We start from the raw sequence: 20,171 nt of genomic DNA on the forward strand, positions 1-20,171 counted from the left end.
CTCCCGTCTTTACCTATACCACAGTGTACATATATGTTGATTTCTCACTGCATTGTTATAAGTGCGCGTGTGTTTGCGTGCGAGTGCGTGCGTGTGTGCGTGCGTGCGTATGTGGTGTATGCGTGCGTGCGTGTGTGAGAGTGCGTGCGTGCGTGCGTGTGTGTATGTGTGCGTGCGTTTGTGCGTGTTTAGACGCTTTACTGTTGTTGAAGGCTAAATTAACTGTCGGTCCGTTCTGTTCCATGGCCTTTTTTGCTATATATCAATGGCATGTACATATCTATTTAGAGAGAAACGGAGAAAATGAGTGCTCTACAGTAATGCATAGTATACCAGACATGTTGGAAGGAAAAAAACTACAAGGTCAACAATAAGTAAGTCGTAGTATCCGTTACTGTAGCGATATGAATCCGTTTGCATGTCCGCGTCCCAATCAACCCATACCCGGGCGTCTGTACGAAAACAGGAGGATTCCGACATTATGGCGACTTCAATAAGTCATTTACCTCTATTTGTCTTATTTTTTTAAGAATATTCCATAGACATATCATTATCACTTATTTGTTAGTCATTTTTATAGACACATCATTTCAATAAAATATATGTCAACATTTCAGTGTTTTAACTCGAAGCTTAACGTTTGAAAATAGCCGAGGTGGTCCGACGAAATCTCGCATTGTAAACTGCACAAACATACAGTATCCGCAAAAAGGACTTTACTAGTTCCAACTCATATCATAATGTCAAATCGTAATTTTATATTTAATATATAATACTGTAATATATTACTGTAACTCAAATTGCATACTTATCGACGAGATATGATAATTACACTTATGCCGAGAACGTGTTGTAAACTTTACCACGACGATAACTGTCCTATTAAGGTTCCTGGTCCAGTGGTGGTGGTGTTAGTAGTTTATACTCCGGGTCCCGGCGCGAGCACATTGAAGGGTCCCAGAGTGACAGTTCAACCTCCGCACACCTATCCTGGGTAGACTATCAGGCGGTTAACCAGTACTAGGTGCCTTCACCTCCGCAAGGAACTGACAACTTCTGTACATGCCAGGCATGGCAGTGGTACAGTGCGAATGGAAGGATTTCATAACCAATCACAACAGAAGTTACCTGGTCCGCCCGGGAATCGATTCACAGTCCAACGCTCTACCGATTGAGCTAACCGGGCGGACTCTGGTTCCTGGTCCATCGTTGTATGTTTTCTTTTCTTTCTTTTTTTTTCTTTTTTTCTTTTTGAGGTCTCGAGGACCCCTTTTATTTGCCCCGTAATAGGGACCATGGGGTCGGGGCCATCCCCATGGGCCCTTACAACATTCAAAAACAGTAATATTCAAAGTGCATGCAGTTATCAAGTTACAGTTTTAACAAAAATGTTTAGATATTTAAAATAGCAGTACTATATATTGCATATGTTTAATAAATCTGAGTTTGAAATGTTTTTACCTTCGAAAGCAAAAGTGGTAAAAGCATAGCAGCAGATACAATGCACTTCAAAAGTTCCTTTTTAATAATGGAGATCAATATAAAAATGTACATTGTACTCGTATGATTTTGTTTTTCTTATCCGAAATAAGATATTATTTTACTCTCGAAAGCAAAATGAGTAAAATAAGGCAACGGATGTTTATCAACAAATTACAAATAAGTAACAGCTAAAGCTTAATAGTAAAGCTGGTAAACACTTAAATAAGTTTACACATGACAACAGTCCTTAATGTGTCTTAAGTGTCATACATTCTGAAAAAAAGAGCCAAAATGCGACATCAAATAATAAAGTACATTTACTCTTTAACTAATTCTACTGACCGGTTATTGTCAGACCATTTTAATTGGTCTATAGTAGATAGTTTAATGTCCAGTAACATCAGCTTAATATCTGTGTATTTCTGTTCATAGTTTATGCAGTTTCTACTTTTCCACATACGCCACTTTGTTTCTAACAGTATAGTGTTTATTATTTTGCATTTTGTTGGAAAAATAAAGAGTCCAAGCAAGGCTGTTGATAGTTGGTTTGTTATTTCTATTTGTAATGTGTTTAAGGCTATATTTTCGACAATCGGAATTATTTCCTGCCAAAAGTTTTGCGCGTGCTTACATTTCCAGAACAGATGAGTTAAATTTTCTTGTTCACTGTTGCAGATTTTACATAGTCCGTCTGAATAATTCATTTTGCTAAGTTTTTGCTGCGTGAAAATCGTTTGGTGTAATATTTTGAATTGCAACTGTTTTGCTTTTAATGACGCTTTTGATTTGTATAGACAACTCCAAGTTTTGGTCCACGGAAGGGAAATATTTAAAATATTATCCCATTTTCGTTCACTTCCTAACTTTGAAGTTTTACTATAAAACAGTTGGTGGATGTCTTTTAATTTAAATCGTAGTAGTCTATATCTTTGCCTGTTTTTCGGCGTAGTTGGATGTTGTCAGCTATTTTTATTTGTATGTTTGTAGTATGTTTAGCTTTATCGGCTTGTAAACATTTTGTAACTGCCGTTTTAATTGTGGTCCATTCTGATATCCAGTTTCGTTTGTATTTTAATTGCGTGTATAAATCTTTATCATCTAGAAATTTTTCCTGTTCAGTATTCCAGATATGTTCGAGATTTATTAATTTACTCTTTGTGAAGGATGAGAAAAATAACGGATTATTGCGAAAGGTTACTAAATTATTTCCGAACAGCCGTGTATTCATGTTTGAGTCATTATTTGTCAATAGGTGGACAAAATCACACCAGTCACTAATAGCCTTTATATAGAAGGGATTATTTCCGAGTGACAATCTCATGTTTTTTAATGACGAGCATTTACATAAAAAATAGTTTTCTTCGTATCTGTCATCTTCTGATTGCAGATAAAATTTGCCTATTGTGTTCCAGTTTTGTGGTTCAGATTGAATTAATCTGTAAATAGATTTAACATTTAATGCCTTGCAAATTACGGTTATACTTGGCATGTTCAAGCCGCCTTGATCGCGTTGTAATTGACAAGTAGTTTTGTTTATTAACGGTTGTTTATTTTCCCATATAAAATCCGAAATAATTTTATCGATCATTTGCGAATACTTGTCCGGTATACCGTTTATTTCGATTTCATAAAGAAGCTGAGATATAACAAACGTTTTTACTATCAATACTTTCCCTTGCAGCGTTAAGTTGCGTGATTTCCAAATGTTAATACAAGATTTTATTTTAGCGATGAAAGAATCATAAATAAGATCGTGGTTAATGTTATATCCATGGTGAATTCCAAGGGTTTTAACGTTGTTTTTTGTCCACGATATGTCCTTAAACTTCGGTGAGTTTTTTTAATCTACCTATAAGCAGACCGGTTGTTTTCGATTTATTTAGTTTAGATCCGGATGCCTTTTCATAGTCCGATAAATTGTGAAATATTTGCGGAAGAGATTTTTCATTTCTGCAAAAAAGTTGAGTATTATCTACAAATTGGCTGATTCGCGCTTCTCTGTTATCAGTATTGCGGGAGGGAAGTTTTATACCCTCAATATTGTTATCCTGGCGGATCGCAGTTGCCATGGCTTCCGCTTGGAGGATATAGATCAGGGGGGGGGGGGCGATCGGGCACCCCTGCTTAATAGAACGAGACAGACTGAAAAACACGGAAATGAAACCGTTGGTTTTTATTGCAGCTTTGGAGCCGTATAGCATCATTCTGATGTATGACCTAAAATTTTCGCCAAAATTGAATTTTTCCAGGCATTTTTCCACCCATAACCACTCAACCCGGTCGAAGGCTTTGTTTTGATCGAGAAAGATTATAATGCTTTCTTCATTAGATTCATCGACGTATTTTATTACATCTTGTATAAATCTGTTCGCCTCACTAATATACCTGCCTTTTACATAACCTTTCTGATCGGTGTGAATAAGTTTTGGAAGCATCGGCTTAAGGCGCTCTGAAAGACATTTTGAAATTATTTTATAGTCAAGGTTAAGCAATGTTATCGGCCGCCAATTTTTAAGCAAGTCTCTATCGCCGTTTTTATAAATTAATGATATAATACCTTTATATTGAGAGTCAGTAAGTTTTTTATTATCACATATTTCATTAACTACCATCAGGAAATCTTCTCTTATAATATCCCAGAAAAATCGGTACCATTCGGCAGTGATTCCATCCTCCCCGGGGGATTTCCCACGTTTAAAAGTTTTAATAACGTTGTCAAGCTCAGTTATGTTTAAATTTGATTCTAGTTTATCTTTATCTGATTCAGAAAGTTTTGTTGGTAATTTGTTTATAAGTCTGCCCATTGAGACGGAATCAGTGCCTTCAGAATTTAATAGCTTTTTATAGTATTTTGTTTGTTCTTCTAATATCGATACTATACCATATTTAATCGTCCCCGAGTCTGTTTTAATGTGATGCCATAGTTTATTTTTGCCGCGTTGTTTCTCTAAACTAAAAAAGAAGTCTGACGACTTTTCGTTGTGCTGAATTAAATTAGCCTTCGAGCGTAATTTATGGGCTTCTAACTTTGAATCATAATAGTCCGCTATGAGCTGCTTAATGTTTGATATTTTCTCAATTATTGGGGAGTGAGGTCTTCAGATAGTAATTCCGAGAGCTTTTGTTCTAGTTTTTTTAATATTTGTTTTTGAGCGGCTTTTTGACTGGGAATATTCTAAAGTGATAGCTCTAATTTTAATTTTTGACATTTCCCACCATTTACTGCAACTAGCATATGACGTTTTATTATGTGTCCATGATGACCAAAATGTTCTGATTAGAGAAGCATATTCTGTGTCGTTTAATAACCTTGTATTGAACATCCATAGTCCCGGTCCGCGAGCTACATTTTCGGTATTTATTTTTCAATTGTATTGTGGTCTGTAAAAATACAAGGTACAATTTTGCATTGTTCAATTTCGTCATCAATACTTTTTGAACTGAGAAAGAAGTCTATACGGGACTTTGCATTATTTCTTATAAAGGTGAAGCACTTGGTGCCCTGATTTCTTCGACGCCAAACGTCTTCTAAGTTAAGTTTATTGCACAGGGCTTTTAATTCTTGACACCCTTCATCTGCTTTTACATCGCCAGTTGCAGCCCCTTTCCGATCGAGGCTATTATCGAAAGGACAGTTAAAATCGCCTCCAATAATATGGTTACAATTGTTTCCTAACGAGTGCTTTAATTTATTGAAAAAACATTTCCGATCATTGCCGGCATTTGGCGTATATACATTAGTAAGTTGATAACACGAGCCTTCCGAGAGAGTGGCTCTTAACGATATTATTCTACCGTGCTCGTCATTATAGATACTATTTTCAACTATATGTAGGTCAAAAAAAAAATTTAATTAAAATTGCGACACCTCTTGATTGGCTACTGCCATTATTCCAAATAATATTTCCCTCCCATGATTTAGCCCATAGAGAAGCTTCGGATTCATTCGCACAGTGCGTTTCTTGCAAATATACAATATCATAAGACTTCTGCTTGAGATAGTGAAATATTTTCTCACGCTTAATTTTATTCCGTATTCCGTTAACATTCAATGAGCCTATGCGATAAGCCATTTAGTAATATAAGGGAATATCAAAGTTAATATATACTATCTAATTTGCCTTGCTTGGTGAGCCTATCATTAGACGGGGACGGATGAGAGTCTTGACTTCTTAGCCTCTTTGGTCTGGAGGTGGCGAGATCAAGCTCGTCCGACATATCATCTACCAGAAAAGCGGCTAAGTCGTCGTAAAGACGCTCAGCGCCGACATTATTTACATGAATGCCAGAAGGGTCTTTTGCATCATACAGTGACTTCCCATTTTGTTGAAAGATTTCGTCGTTATCGACGTAGTGGTAACGTCTAGTGGAAATGCAATGCTGCAAGACCGCATTGTTTTCTTATATGTCTCCAGTCTGGTCCGCGGCCCCACTGCCGGAAGTAACTTGCTCTCCGTGTCTCTATGCTAGTCCTGCTCGTCCAACCTGCCCCAAGAGCTGAAGAGCTTCTTGAGATTGCGTTTCGCGTATTTTTATATGTTAGCAGAAGTATTGGTTATGTGCTTGTACGCATGCACGTTTGATATTCTTTCTAAAACTGGCATGCGAAATGTACATGTCAGCGTGTATCAATCAGCAATAGTAGTCTAAGATGAAATATTCCAAAATCATTCGTTTTGTAGAGATGAGAAACACCGTTACGTTTTATCATAAGTTCAAAGTAAATTTGGTATTTTTACCTTGTCTTGCTCAGAGAGGGGGCGGAATCGGAATAGCAGCTCCGACAGCCGCCCCGCGCCCAAACCAAGCAGCGTCACATCCGACTTGATCCCAGAGGTGAAGAGATTCATGAGATTGCGTTTCGCACATTTTTATGTCCTTCGTATCCTCCTGTTAGTAGAAGTATTGGTTATTTTCATGACGTCCACGTATGCATGCACGCTCGTGGGTTATAAAATGCACTATTTACCAAAACAAAAATACAAAAAAGAGTGGAAAATCATTAAAAGTGCTAAAACTAAGATACTAACCAACAAATGTTGATATTTGCTCAAATAGTGTCTTTAAAGACCACAACTATGGAAAATTGTTAGTAACGCGATTCAACAAAAGGTTGTAGGTTGATGGACATTATCACGTGATGTTGGTTAAAATATCCGTCAACTTTTGTATCAATCCTTGTTGTCGAGTGGTAAAGGCGTCATTTTTCTACTTTTTTACGGAACTGGCGTGGTTTCGCTCCCTACTTAAAACAGAATATTTGTGTACACTTTTATTGTATTTTGTTTCGATATTAAAACGAGAATGACGAAAGATGGGAGAGAACGGAAACAGAAAGCCACCAATAAGCTTTTTGACCTGCGCAAAAAGACCAGAATGCTCCTTGGCATCCACATGTCAGCCATGGAATGCCCCAAATACCCCGCTCCGTTTCAAGGAAAACAGCCAATGATCCACACTCTCCATAACTGCCAGGTGAACTTGCTGGACAAATTTTAGTTTTCTTTGTTAGGCCAAGGAAGATTCCTAAATCTGTGAAGAAGTTAAAGGAATCCGAGCTGGTCTCTTATGTACTACTACCCAAGACGTTCATGGGCTTTGATGACCATCAATATATGGCAACATTCAAACTTGATACTGCCACTCAAACATTCAGAATTGATAAGTCTACTGAATTCTATTTTATTTAGTGTTTTTTATTGAAAAGCTGTATTATACCAACTAATATGAAATATGATTAAAGATTTATTTAAATGTGGACAAGTAAATATACAATGTATTGTTTCATGTGATTCAATGCATTGATATTAAATGCTGAATATGTGATGTGGATATGGCACTAGCCTAATATAATGTACTTATTGCAATATTATTTTGCTTTTCAAATGTTCTGTTATCATTTTTTTAAATGCCATATATGCTATTAAAATGTGCAGTTAATGGGAAAATACTTTTATAAAATAATTATTGATATTAAATATATAAAACTTTTCAGTGAAAACATGTACAATTAACATTTGCAAGCTTGATAATTGTCGTGTTGTACATTATTATTAATACATTAAATATCCTACAGTGTAGACTGTTGACTAATCATAGTCATTCGAGTTTTATGGGTAGTCGACAGTTGATTAACACTTCAGGTCCATGTCCTCTGCCTGTGACTTCAGATAAAAACATTTTTTTTTAAATTTTGTTTAAATTGACAAAGGTGTTGACCTTCACTGCTAAGTTGCATGGTAATTGTTCTGGTCGAGGCTGTCTCCTGTAATCGACACTATTTTAAGGCAAATAAGGGTATGGAAACCCTTAAATACTGAAGGCTTCGCTACCCTTGCCCTCCACCAGGGCTTTGCCCAGGACCCGGCCTTCAGCTGTCCCCTGCACCCTGGCAACCTGGCTCTGTTATCATCCCTGTATAGCTATGGCATTAAGATATTTCAGCTGGGAATACTCACACAGAGGAAACGTCCAGTAGAATTCGACCGTACGTGAAGTCCTTTACCTTTCCCTCAGCAACAGTGCTCGTCAGCTCGATCTATCCTAAAAATAAGAAACGGTTGAGCTAAAAACTCTGGCTTGTTCGGGTTTATTTTACTCATAGTCGTACCTTTAACATCATTATATCATATACTGTATGTTTCCTCTTGGCTTAGGAAATACTACAAGAATTACTTTTCTTCCCCTTAAAGCTGCACTCTCACAGATTGAACGTTTTGACAACTTTTTAATTTTTTGTCTTGTCAGTTTTTGCGAAAATCAATGGAAACAAGTTGTATAAGACTGCTGACAAAAATTAGAACACAGATGTTTATATTTAAGTTCAAAATTGATGTTTTAAGCATTTTTCTTAAACCGTTAACGGTTTAAGCCATAAAACATTATTTTTTGAACGAAAATATGATAATCGGCGATTTTGTCAGCAATCTTATATCCCTTGTTTGCAGATATTTAGGCAAAAATTTGCCCTTCCGTAGACAAAAAAAATAAAAAAAGTTGTAAAAATGGTATATCTGTGAGAGTGCAGCTTTAACATTGAATTTGGGATTTATTACGAGGAATAGTAAAAAAATAACTCAGCCCTACCTCATGATTTATTTCATTATTTAACACACGGTAAAAATGGAATTCAGTACTTCGGTCCAAGGGAGATTACTTTGAGGGATTATAAACAAGTGAGCGTTCTGTTTATCTAATATAAACAGTTATGAGCAATGGCTCAGTTATTTTTGACTGACTCTCGTTCTCAATTAAGTAAAAACTTGAGAATTCTCGAGAAACTCGGGTCTGGTCTCTGACGTACTATTATTTGGGGAAAAGGAAAAGGTAGCTTGAAATACGTCTTTGAACACGTACATTTTTTTTTTCTAATTCGCTTTCATAAGCAAGACAATTAATTTGTGCAGAAGTTTAGATAGTTTATGGCATTTTTACTCTTTAATATGGCATCACACCGCCATACCTTGTCGCAGTCTTCCGCGGGAATAAAAACATCTCAATGTCATGATGGTTGTACTCCTGCATCGTCCGCAGAATATTTGTACTCCTCTGAAACACGGTTTCATATTTTATGTTTAGCTTTGACAAACATATTGTGTGGAATATGTTCTTTATTTAACAACACAGTTTCTTACTTTACCTTATTGCAACTAGCTTTGGCTAGACGTGCGCAAATATGACCTTGACCTCCACAAGCTATCAGCGAAGAATTATTCCCCGTATGCAGCTTTGAGATATGTAGGAAAGTATGTACTAAACATCCACTCTCCACTCCTTCCTACCGCGTCCATGTCGCTATAGGGCATATCCGGGCCGGCGATGAGCGACAGCGACAGCTCTGTCGGTCGCCCGTCCGTCACCAGAATATTCTTCGTGTTCACTATGACCCCGTGTGTCATCATCTCTTTTTCTACAAGCCCGAAACACCATCATTTCTGTTAGTATGTCAAGATGAAAACACCATATTATGGTCTATAGTTTCAATATATAGTCACATTTCAAATATAGCTACACCAGAGTAGTTATATCTATAGCTGTAATTTACATTTGTTGTTGTATTCCAAAACATAATAGCTACAGCTATATAATACAGCTGAAAATACTTTTGGAGCAAAAACACGGCTACAGCTGTATACATGCATTTAAAAACAGACTGTATATAAATAAACAGCTGCAGCGTTACTTTCAAAAACATATAAAGCTATAAATTACAGCCGTAGCTATAAGTGTATACTTAATGTTGTTAGAAGTGTACGCTTGAGCCACTTGGTACTCCATTTACCCCTTGCTTTCACTATGTGCAAAATATTTGTTGTGTAGTCCTCTCTCCTTGTAATAAACTGATACGAGCATACTGCGAGGACTGCAAACAGTTAAATATGCACTTATATATGCACTTATTTGCACTATTCCACATCGCAAATTGTAACACAATCCTCGTAGGTACCAAGGATATTTCTGATGTTGCTGTAGTTGCTGGTGAAGAGTGTCTGGATCATGGTCTCGTTGCCTCAAGCCCTCGTGACGCGTACTCTCGTCCGTACTCTTGAAGACCTGAGGATGGACAGAGATAAAAGAACGCTGCTATTGCATATAGTCATTACTAGTCACCTGACCTCTTATCATTTCTTTGATAAATTAATAAATTAATGACTGTTTATTCGTTGTCAATATCGTGTTCTACCGTGTTGTTTTATAGGAAGCAAATTGCAGGAAAGATGGTTTTGAGTTTATTCATACTCGCACTCGGGCAAAGCACATTCGGCAAGTGAACCGTTTAGATTTTTAGTCAAATTAGGTTTTTGGAGCAAAGTGCACAGACCGAATGTAACCCTGGTTAGAGCTACCCTGGGTTTTTTAACGTGCACCAGTGTATAGCACTGCGACACTGGACCCCACTTTAACGGCCCTCCCGGAAGATGATCAGTATGTTTAGTGGTGCGGCGGGGAATCGAACATGCGATCCTTGATTGACAGACCTGTTTGTAACCACTAAACAACGGATTCGCAAAATTCGTAGGAAAATCTTTCGCACCTGTTAAGTAGTTGCAAACGAATGTCCGCGTCTGCGCTCAAGCGTTTCCAGTGACCTTGCTATCAAAGATGTCAAGGCGAATGACGGCGTTCACAGCCTTTAAATCGTTCATCTTCGACCTCGCTGAATAGTTAAAATATCCCCGTACACCATAGTTACATGCCTTTTAAAAAAAACACACAAAAAAATATTTATATTTTCAAATCGCAACTTTTTCATATTATAAAACGTGTTAGTGCTTTCGACCGTCATTGTATATTCTTGAAATAAAGATGGTAAAAACAGAGCAATCACGACACAAGACTTCGTTAGATGCACGTTTTGATGTGAATTGAAAAAGCATTCTTCACATTTCACTATTAATGTGCAATTTTACCAAAAGGATCTCATATATTACACAACACATTTCCTGTGAAATTCAGTGTTTTTAATGTGACTTAAAATAGAATTCTGCACGTTTCACTTTTAATGTGCAATTTTACCAAAAAATATTTAGTTTAAACATATCATTCAGTCAAATGAAATACAAAAAAATAAATGCACAATGTACAAATAAATAATATATAAAATGTTTCTGAGTGCAAGACAAAAATTTTCAAGGCTTATAATTTTTATTATAAGCTCCTTACCATGAAACAAATTGTTTCAAGGTCATGGTTGAAGGTCAAATATCCTAGCCTATGACTATGTATTAACTAGGTTACATACAAGCCTCAATCATGAAAATCCATGAGGTTATGGGGACAGATGGACGAACGAACGGACATTAGTCGGAAACTAAACAACAATATTTTATAACTGCTCCTCAAGATGGTGGAGACATAAGGGCGGAGGGACGAACAGAGGTCAAAGGCAAAACAAAAAAGTATATATCTTACCCTCAAGATCTTGCTTCTAATGTTGTTGTTGCTGATGATTACAATGATGATTGTAGTGGTGGTGGTGGTGCTACAGCTGCTGATGATGTTGCTGATGATGTGAACTGGGTCAAACATAATGCAACATGGCTTCCACTTTAAATTTCCTTCATCAAATAATGTCTCTGCCACGGAATCCAAGCCCGATTATCCCAAGAGCACGAACTCCTTCGGCGTCTGGCAAACCACCTTTGCTGAAAACACAGATGACAGCCATGAAGATCCATCTATTGACATGGACTTGTCATCTTTCAGTCCCTTGGTTACCATGCGGCTCGTGTGATTGAAAACTACACTGATACACACGTCCACGTGTACACACCCATTTGCCAATTACAGACGTTAGTGGCAGATACAAAAAACTATATATGAACCATCCATAGAAAGTTCCTCAGTATCAGCCAGCTATGGCGTTCCATTATAAATACATTTCCAAGTAACTCGAGTACGATGAATACGTAATACGTAATATGACAGGCTATGGTGGTATATTACTGCCGTAAGATAACCAGTTAATGTTCGCGAATTATTTCGTGGTAACCACTTTTTTTCGCGATACATATCTAGCTGTTTAGAACTGCTACCTGTTTTTAGCTGTATAACATTAACAGATTCACTGGTTATGGTTTGCGAATTCCTCTTCATAAACAACACAATAACTGGTTAACTTGATGAGATGCGTGTTACCACTTATCTTGAAATAGATGCATACAACTGGTTATCTACTTATGATATGCGAATTTCACTTAGTAAGTGGTAACATGAATCTAGTTGTGGCGGATCCGTGGTCTTGTGGTGACACATTTGACTGTCAATCCAGGGGTCGCAAGTTTTAATACTAATCGTCTTCCGGGAAGGACGTTAAATGGGAGTCCCGCGTGACAGTGCTTTACACTGTTGCACGTTGAAAAACCAGGGTAGCTCTAACCAGGGTTACATTCTGTCTGTGCACTATGCTTAAAAGATATAAAATGACTAGCAATCTTACCGGAGCACTCGCCGAATGGGCAAGTCCCGACTGCGAGAATAAATAGGCTTACACCCTGCCCTTATCAAGTTAACCAGTAAGTATTTTACCTACTAAGTGGAATTCGCAAACCATAACTAGATGACCTGTTAGTGCCTGAATATGACATGGATCGGTAATCGGTGACACGAATCTCATCCAATGTGTGTATACCAAGTGATAAATTACGTCATAAATGCTACGTCGGAAGGCGACATTTTGATTAAAATTAAGACTTAAAACAAAGATAACTTTTCTTTTACTACACCATTTGAAATGAAACAAAGGGCAGTCTATGTCGCTTAAAGAGCCCCGCCTTCGTTTTATTACCGGAGTTTGATAAGGTTATTAGTTTCATTAAACACTTCGACAAACCAGTTTCATAAATAAGGTTTTTACAGTTCTCCGTCAGACGGCCGTATTGTGAAAAGGTTTGTCGAAGTGTTGTAAGAAACTAAACTCTCAATCAAACTCTTAGAAAAGACCGAAGGCGGGGCTCCGTAAGCGACGTAGACTGCGCTATGTTTCATTTAAAATGGTGAAGAAATAGGAATGTTATCTTTGTTTAAAGTCATCATTCCAAACGAAATGTTGCCTTTCGACGTAGCATTTATGACGCAATTGATCACATGGTATACACACACTGTTATCTAGTTAACCAGTTATTACGTTACTTATAAAACTGCATGCGCAAATCATGACTAGATGACCTGTTCGTGTTGTACAGTATGAGTAAGGTAACAGGTGGCAGTTCTGGGCACTTTCTTCAAGTCTGTTTTTAGTCTGATGATATTAATCTTACCGAAAAACGTTCGCGAATATTAACGATAGCTAGATAAGTATCGCAAAAATAAAGTGGCTAACACGAAAATTCGAGAACGTTATATGGTTATCTTACGGCAGTAATATATACCACAGTAAAAATGGTTACTGTATACATGTACGTTATCAGTATTTTACTAAAGAGTGTATTCTTGAAATTCTTTACATATATTGCAATGGACGGTCAACCTTGCAATCCTTCGGTTCCCTCATCCTTGTTTGTTTCCCCAGTCGTACACTTGCTTCCAGCCTTCTCCGTTGCTGACATCACATTCACTACTGCTAAATTAGTAGTCTTAAGTGTGTTTTTTGTTGTTCTTTTTCTCACGGTATTGTATAACATTATTGTATATAGTAGAATGCAAAATTATTCATTTTGTTCTTTCATGCATGCAATATTTATTTATTGTATATGTGTATTTATTTTTGTGTTTATAACGATGAGCTATGTAAGCTTAAGTTGAATAAACATTCTGTTCTGTTCTGTTCTGTTCTGTTCTGCTGACTGGACTGGTTTCGAGCGGAAATTTGGGCAACTGCCCCGAACTGTAAAAAGCAAGCACATTCAATAGGTGTGAAAAATAGTACACATAATTATTTTAACTAGAAATTCTTTGCCACGGCTTTTGATATAAAAAGAGGGCAATATTTTGGAGAGCATTTCCAAAAATACATTGACACTATACATAAAAAGAATAGAGGTAATGATTATATTTAAACATAACACGGAAATCTTCTCTTTTAATGTGCAACGTGTCATTAACATTTGTTAAGTTTTCTTGATGTAATTATATTTTAAAACAGTTGAGGTTGAGCAAGACGGTGCAACCCTATGACGTCAGATGATGTTGTTTCATGTATGCCAACATACCATTATTCAGCTTTAAAATTTACAGTTTTTTTCTGTTATTTTAACTAAGACGTTGACTAAAAAGTAAAGGATATTTCAACGAAAAAGCTGTCGAAAAGGTTTGTCCTTCACCCAGCTTCTTTTGTTAAGAAAATATTATGTTTGCATATAATAACAACATCACGCTGAAATAAACGTCATGTTTTCAATTTGCACTTGGAGTATCCTCAAAAGCAGAAATTGTCTAACTACAATTTTTTACATTTAAACGAATAAACACGTTGTATGTAAATGTATAGAACTTTGGAGCAGAACATTTTTCAGAAATAAAAATGTTGTGGTTAATTATAAAACATGTTGTTCCGTCCTTAACATGGGGTCATTCAAATCTACCATTCATTTCGGTAATTAAAGCTTGATTCTCTGAAAGTTTGGTTCAGATTTGTTTTATTATTTTTACATTATACTTCTAATAAGTTATTTAAAAAGGGTTATAGCATTTTTTGATGGCCCTCTTATATACATAATCCCTGATGCACCAATTCTGCGCCAACATGCTTCAGCTTAGCAGACTAGTCGTGTAAGTGAGTTTTTTGTAACAGAGTCTTCAGCAGACCCTGTTTTTTTCTTCAAAGTAGCCCCAAACGTTTTATCTTCTGCCGCCAGTGTTGTTCCAGAGTTAGTATTTGTTTTAGTGTTCACTTTCACTGCCTTAAAATTTAGTTCTGCTTTACGGCTTTTCTCGGAGTTTTCAAACTTCAGTTGTAACAGCTCCGAATGTTCGGCACCGTTTGTATAGCAGGCGCATGCAGAATGTTTTTCAGATACAGCTTCCGTTCCATTGTCTGTCTGTCCTGACCTTTTCTGCAGTTTGGAATCGTCGGTCTGTACGGCGAGCAATGTTTGCTGCATCTCCCACATCCGGGCTCTGATCTCGTTGATCTGTTTTGGAAAGTCATTCTGAGTGTCCGCGAGACTGGCATGGTGAATCTAGAGTTCGTCAACTCGTGCTGATGCGGTTCTGATACCTGGTAAATAAAAATATATTTCATGACATCAAGTTATGGTATTTTTTTTCTTGGAACAGCATTTTGTCTTAATCCCAATAAAATCAATAAGTAAAGTTTAACTTGAAGTACTCATTTACATTTACCAGAGCCTAAAAATAAATAATGACATTACCAGTCTGTGTTTCTTGTAGTTTTCCTTTGCTGAAAAATGAAATAATTGATCAGCTGAACGTACCAGTTACATCCATGGTCAGAGTCTCGGACCTTGTTGAGTCTATTCAGCACAAACTTGCTGGTCGTCTGTTTCTGCTTTAGGTCTGGACTTATCGCTTCAATCTATTTGAAATAAGAACTAAGGAAAACAGTTCTAGTATAGAGTTGCATTTAAGTCATTTGTATATTTCCCTATTCGACATGTTTGTCAACTAGCTCCGTCGGTCCGTTCGCCTGTCATGACTGAATTTAGTCGCTACCGTAATACTCGAATAGTTTATTGGTGAATTAATAGAAGTTGTATTGGTGCAATGTCAAACATTCATAAAAACAACAGTAAATCAGTAAATATGTTCTGCAGTGAAGTTGAATACTACCCAAACAACAGGACCAGGATTGCCATCGGTTTTGCAAAGGAGTTTATTACAACCAAAACAAGAGGAGCCTAATAACCATTGGTTGTGCAGAGAAACTGCGTACAACCCATGAGCGGATAAGGACACGGTACACAGCAAACAAGAGGACTAGGAAAATCATCGGTTTTGCAGAGAAGCTGAGTACGACCCACAATGACAAACTTAACCATAGGTTCTGCACAAGCCAGCTCAAGGACACAAGGGTAACCAACGGTCTGCAGAAAAGCTGAATACAATTCACAAGAAGAACAGGATAGCAATCGGTTCTGCAGAGAAGCTGCCTACGACTCAAAAGAGGACAAATTTAACCATCGGTTCTGCACAGAAACTGTATACAACCAGTACAACAAGACAAAGATAACCAACAGTTCTGCAGAGAAGCTACATTCGATTCACAAGAAGACCAGTATAACCATGGTTCTGCATGAAATCTGCATACAAAGAGAATAACCATCGGTTCTGCAGTGAAGCTGCGCACAATCCACATTAAAGGACCAGGATAACCATCGGTTCTGCAGTGAAGCTGCGCACAATCCACATTAAAGGACCAGGATAACCATCGGTTCTATAGGGAAGCTCCACACAACCCACAGAAGAGGACCAGGATTACTATCGGATCAGCAGGGAAACTGCATAAAACCAGGATAAGCATCGGTTCTGCATGAAAGCTGAATACAACCAGACCAAAACAAGAGGACCACAATAACCATCGGTAAAGCAGAGAAGCTGCATACAACCATGATAACCATCGGTTCTGCAGGGAAACAGCACTCAATCCACACAAGAGGAACAGGAAGACCATCTGTTCTGCAGGGAAACAGCACTCAATCCACACAAGAGGACCAGGAAGACCATCGGTCTGCAGGGAAACAACACTCAATCCACACAAGAGGAACAGGAAGACCATCGGTTCTGCAGGGAAACAGCACTCAATCCACACAAGAGGAACAGGAAGACCATCGGTCTGCAGGGAAACAGCACTCAGTCCACACAAGAGGAACAGGAAGACCATCGTTCTGCCGGAAAACAGCACTCAGTCCACACATGAGGAACAGGAAGACCATCGGTTCTGCAGTGAAGCTGCGCACAATCCACATTAAAGGACCAGGATAACCATCGGTTCTGCAGTGAAGCTGCGCACAATCCACATTAAAGGACCAGGATAACCATCGGTTCTATAGGGAAGCTCCACACAACCCACAGAAGAGGACCAGGATTACTATCGGATCAGCAGGGAAGCTGCATAAAACCAGGATAAGCATCGGTTCTGCATGAAAGCTGAATACAACCAGACCAAAACAAGAGGACCACAATAACCATCGGTAAAGCAGAGAAGCTGCATACAACCATGATAACCATCGGTTCTGCAGGGAAACAGCACTCAATCCACACAAGAGGAACAGGAAGACCATCGGTTCTGCAGGGAAACAGCACTCAATCCACACAAGAGGAACAGGAAGACCATCGGTCTGCAGGGAAACAGCACTCAATCCACACAAGAGGAACAGGAAGACCATCGGTCTGCAGGGAAACAGCACTCAATCCACACAAGAGGAACAGGAAGACCATCGGTTCTGCAGGGAAACAGCACCCAATCCACACAAGAGGAACAGGAAGACCATCGGTCTGCAGGGAAACAGCACTCAATCCACACAAGAGGAACAGGAAGACCATCGGTCTGCAGGGAAACAGCACTCAGTCCACACAAGAGAACCAGGAAGACCATCGGTTATGCAGGGAAGCAGCACTCAATCTACACAAGAGGAACAGGAAGACCATCGGTTCTGCAGGAAAGCAGCACTCAATCCACACAAAAGAACCAGGAAGACCATCGGTTCTGCAGGGAAGCAGCACTCAATCCACACAAGAGGACCAGGAAAACCATCGGTTATGCAGGGAAGCTCCACATAAACCATTCAAGAGCCAAGTTTACTATCGGATCAGCAGAGAAGCTGCATACCACCACGATAGGCATCGGTTCTGCAGGGAAGCAGCACACAATCAACAGAAGAGGACCAAGGTAACCATCGATTCTACAGGGAAGCTGCACACAATCAACACAAGTGCCAGGATAAGCATCGGTTCAGCAGGGGAACTGCATACCACCAGGATAACCATCGGTTCAGCAGAGAAGTTCCATACAATCAACCGAATAGGACCAGGATTACTATCGGTTCTGCAGGAAAACTGCACACAATCCACACAAGAGCCAATATTACCATCGGTTCTGCTGGGAAGCAGCATACAATCAAGTTAACCATAACCAACGGTTCAGCAGAGAAGCCGTACATAATCCATACAAGAGGACAAGAATAATTATCGGTTCAGCAGGACAGATGCATACAACCCACACAAAGGACCAAGATAACCATAGGCTCTAAAGAGAAGCTGCGTATTACTAGGATAACAATACGCTCAAACGAGAAACAGCATACAGCCCGCATAAGAGCACCAGAATAACCATTCGTGTATAAATGGAAGCTGCACACAACCAACAGTGGCCACGATGTATGGTTTTTTCCAATCAAAATGCTGCATTTCTTATGTACCCGTTCTTATTTAATTACTGTGCCATGTTTGATAAATGAGTCAAAAGCTGTTTGATGCACTCTTACTCCCAACTAAGATTTACCACAATTAATAATGTTGTTTTAATATTCCAAAAAGGATTAATAAATGTCGAACACACTGGTTCTTATGAAGGATACCGAGTTTAATTTGAAAGAAATGAGCATTAAACGCGGTATTTTTACCTTATGAGACTATAGTAGATCACAGTAAATATTTAAGCATTCACCAATCATTTAATATTTTTGCGCCTTCTGCTATTTAATACACGGTTACAATCTTGTTATCAGTAATTCATATTTTCCATAAATGCATTATTTAGTAAGTAGTTAAAGGTATATCAGGCAAACTTGATGTTTGTTATACATGTGTATGTATTGATTTTATATAAGAGTGTCCCTTTAATGAATATTTAGAGAATAATCAAAGTGATAAGATTTCTTCAGAGTGTGTGTGTGTGAAATGGTATTCGAAATCTGGAAATACAACTCTGTCCTTCCTGTATTATATGCTATACTATTCAGTTATTGAGGTAATATACGAGAGTAAAATGTTGACTTATTTACACATGTGCACCGTGTTTGTTGAATATAGATTTAAATACACAGTGAATAAACGATAGATTTGCTCTTTAAATTTATAATACATTCAACGACAAGAGCACTTTACTACGGTTAACGCAATTTAATTTCAAAGAAGCCAAACGAGTATTATATGATGTTCCCCTCAATAGGATAGTATATACAATACATCCCAATAAATCACATGAATAGTAGTGTGCGCCGTCCTGCATGGAGAACAGACAAGACTTAACTAATGTTTGCGTTTTTAAATAATTTAGAGACATCTATATTCATAAGAATTAATTTCGAAATTTTAGCTTCACTTCAGTTAACTCGGTATTCAAACCTTAATCATTGGAATACGTAACATTAGACGATTTTTAACTTTCAGCAACTGGATTTTACTAAGTGATATCACTTTTTATGGACAGCCTGCTGTAAACGGTAAAACCTATTTGTTTGCTATTAACATTTAGACATTGTTTTTAAGTTAATGGATGACAGACTAGTCCTTGTATTTTTTGTTGTTTACATATTGTGTATTCCTTAAATAAGCAAAGCCTATATTTAACTTAAACATAAGCATGCAATCGAGACGATTATTTTCACTCTTTATTAAACTAAACCTTTTCGCCTTCCTACGTAAGAATAATTTCATGTAAACATCTAAATGCATTCATGTTCGAAAAATTGTTAAAAGTCAACTGGATAGTTGCAACATATGAGTAAACGAACCTTTACAAAACAGTTGTCTATTAGAGCGAAATTGCTACAGAACGAAAAAGTAGATTACTGATGACACGATCCATTAAAATTAACAGCGTAGACACATCAGATACTAGTACGATAATCCAGGAAACAAAAACTTAATAGTGTCTTAAATTTAAATTATTTTTTTTCGAAAAAGGGGTTTGTAGCCAAATCGTTATCAATAATATAATCGGATAGTATTTAATGCATTTTCTTAGTCGTTAACTTTTGGAGTAAGATACCACTAGTGTTCTTCTATTTTAAACGTTCTTAAATCCGGTTCTATATCACTAAATATCATCGTATTGACAGATAACGAGCCCTTCATAAACTTGTATTTGATCAAATATTTAAATTTTAAAACATTGACCTTATGAGATAACATATATAGAACAAACACTACAATGAGTTTGTTTTGGTGAGTAAAAAACAGCCCACTTACTCCAATTAATCATAATTAGTGCAGTGTACAGACGTTGCAATGGGTGGTCAAGATCGTCCGAGTAAATATTGACCAGCACGCCATTTGAAAGATGTTAA

General features: G+C 37.6%; 1 protein-coding gene across 1 annotated transcript in view; it reads left to right on the top strand.

Annotated features, from left to right (window-relative positions):
- Positions 1-19,119: 19,119 nt before the first annotated feature.
- The window catches only part of LOC128208365 (papilin-like), a 169,880-nt gene continuing 168,828 nt past the window's right edge, over positions 19,120-20,171 (top strand). The window contains exon 1 of the mRNA XM_052911925.1: positions 19,120-19,325. The gene's annotated coding sequence lies outside the window, so the exon portion shown is untranslated. The remainder of the gene's footprint in view (positions 19,326-20,171) is intronic.

This window comes from Mya arenaria, chromosome 11 (assembly GCF_026914265.1).
Source record: "Mya arenaria isolate MELC-2E11 chromosome 11, ASM2691426v1".
NCBI lineage: Eukaryota > Metazoa > Mollusca > Bivalvia > Myida > Myidae > Mya > Mya arenaria.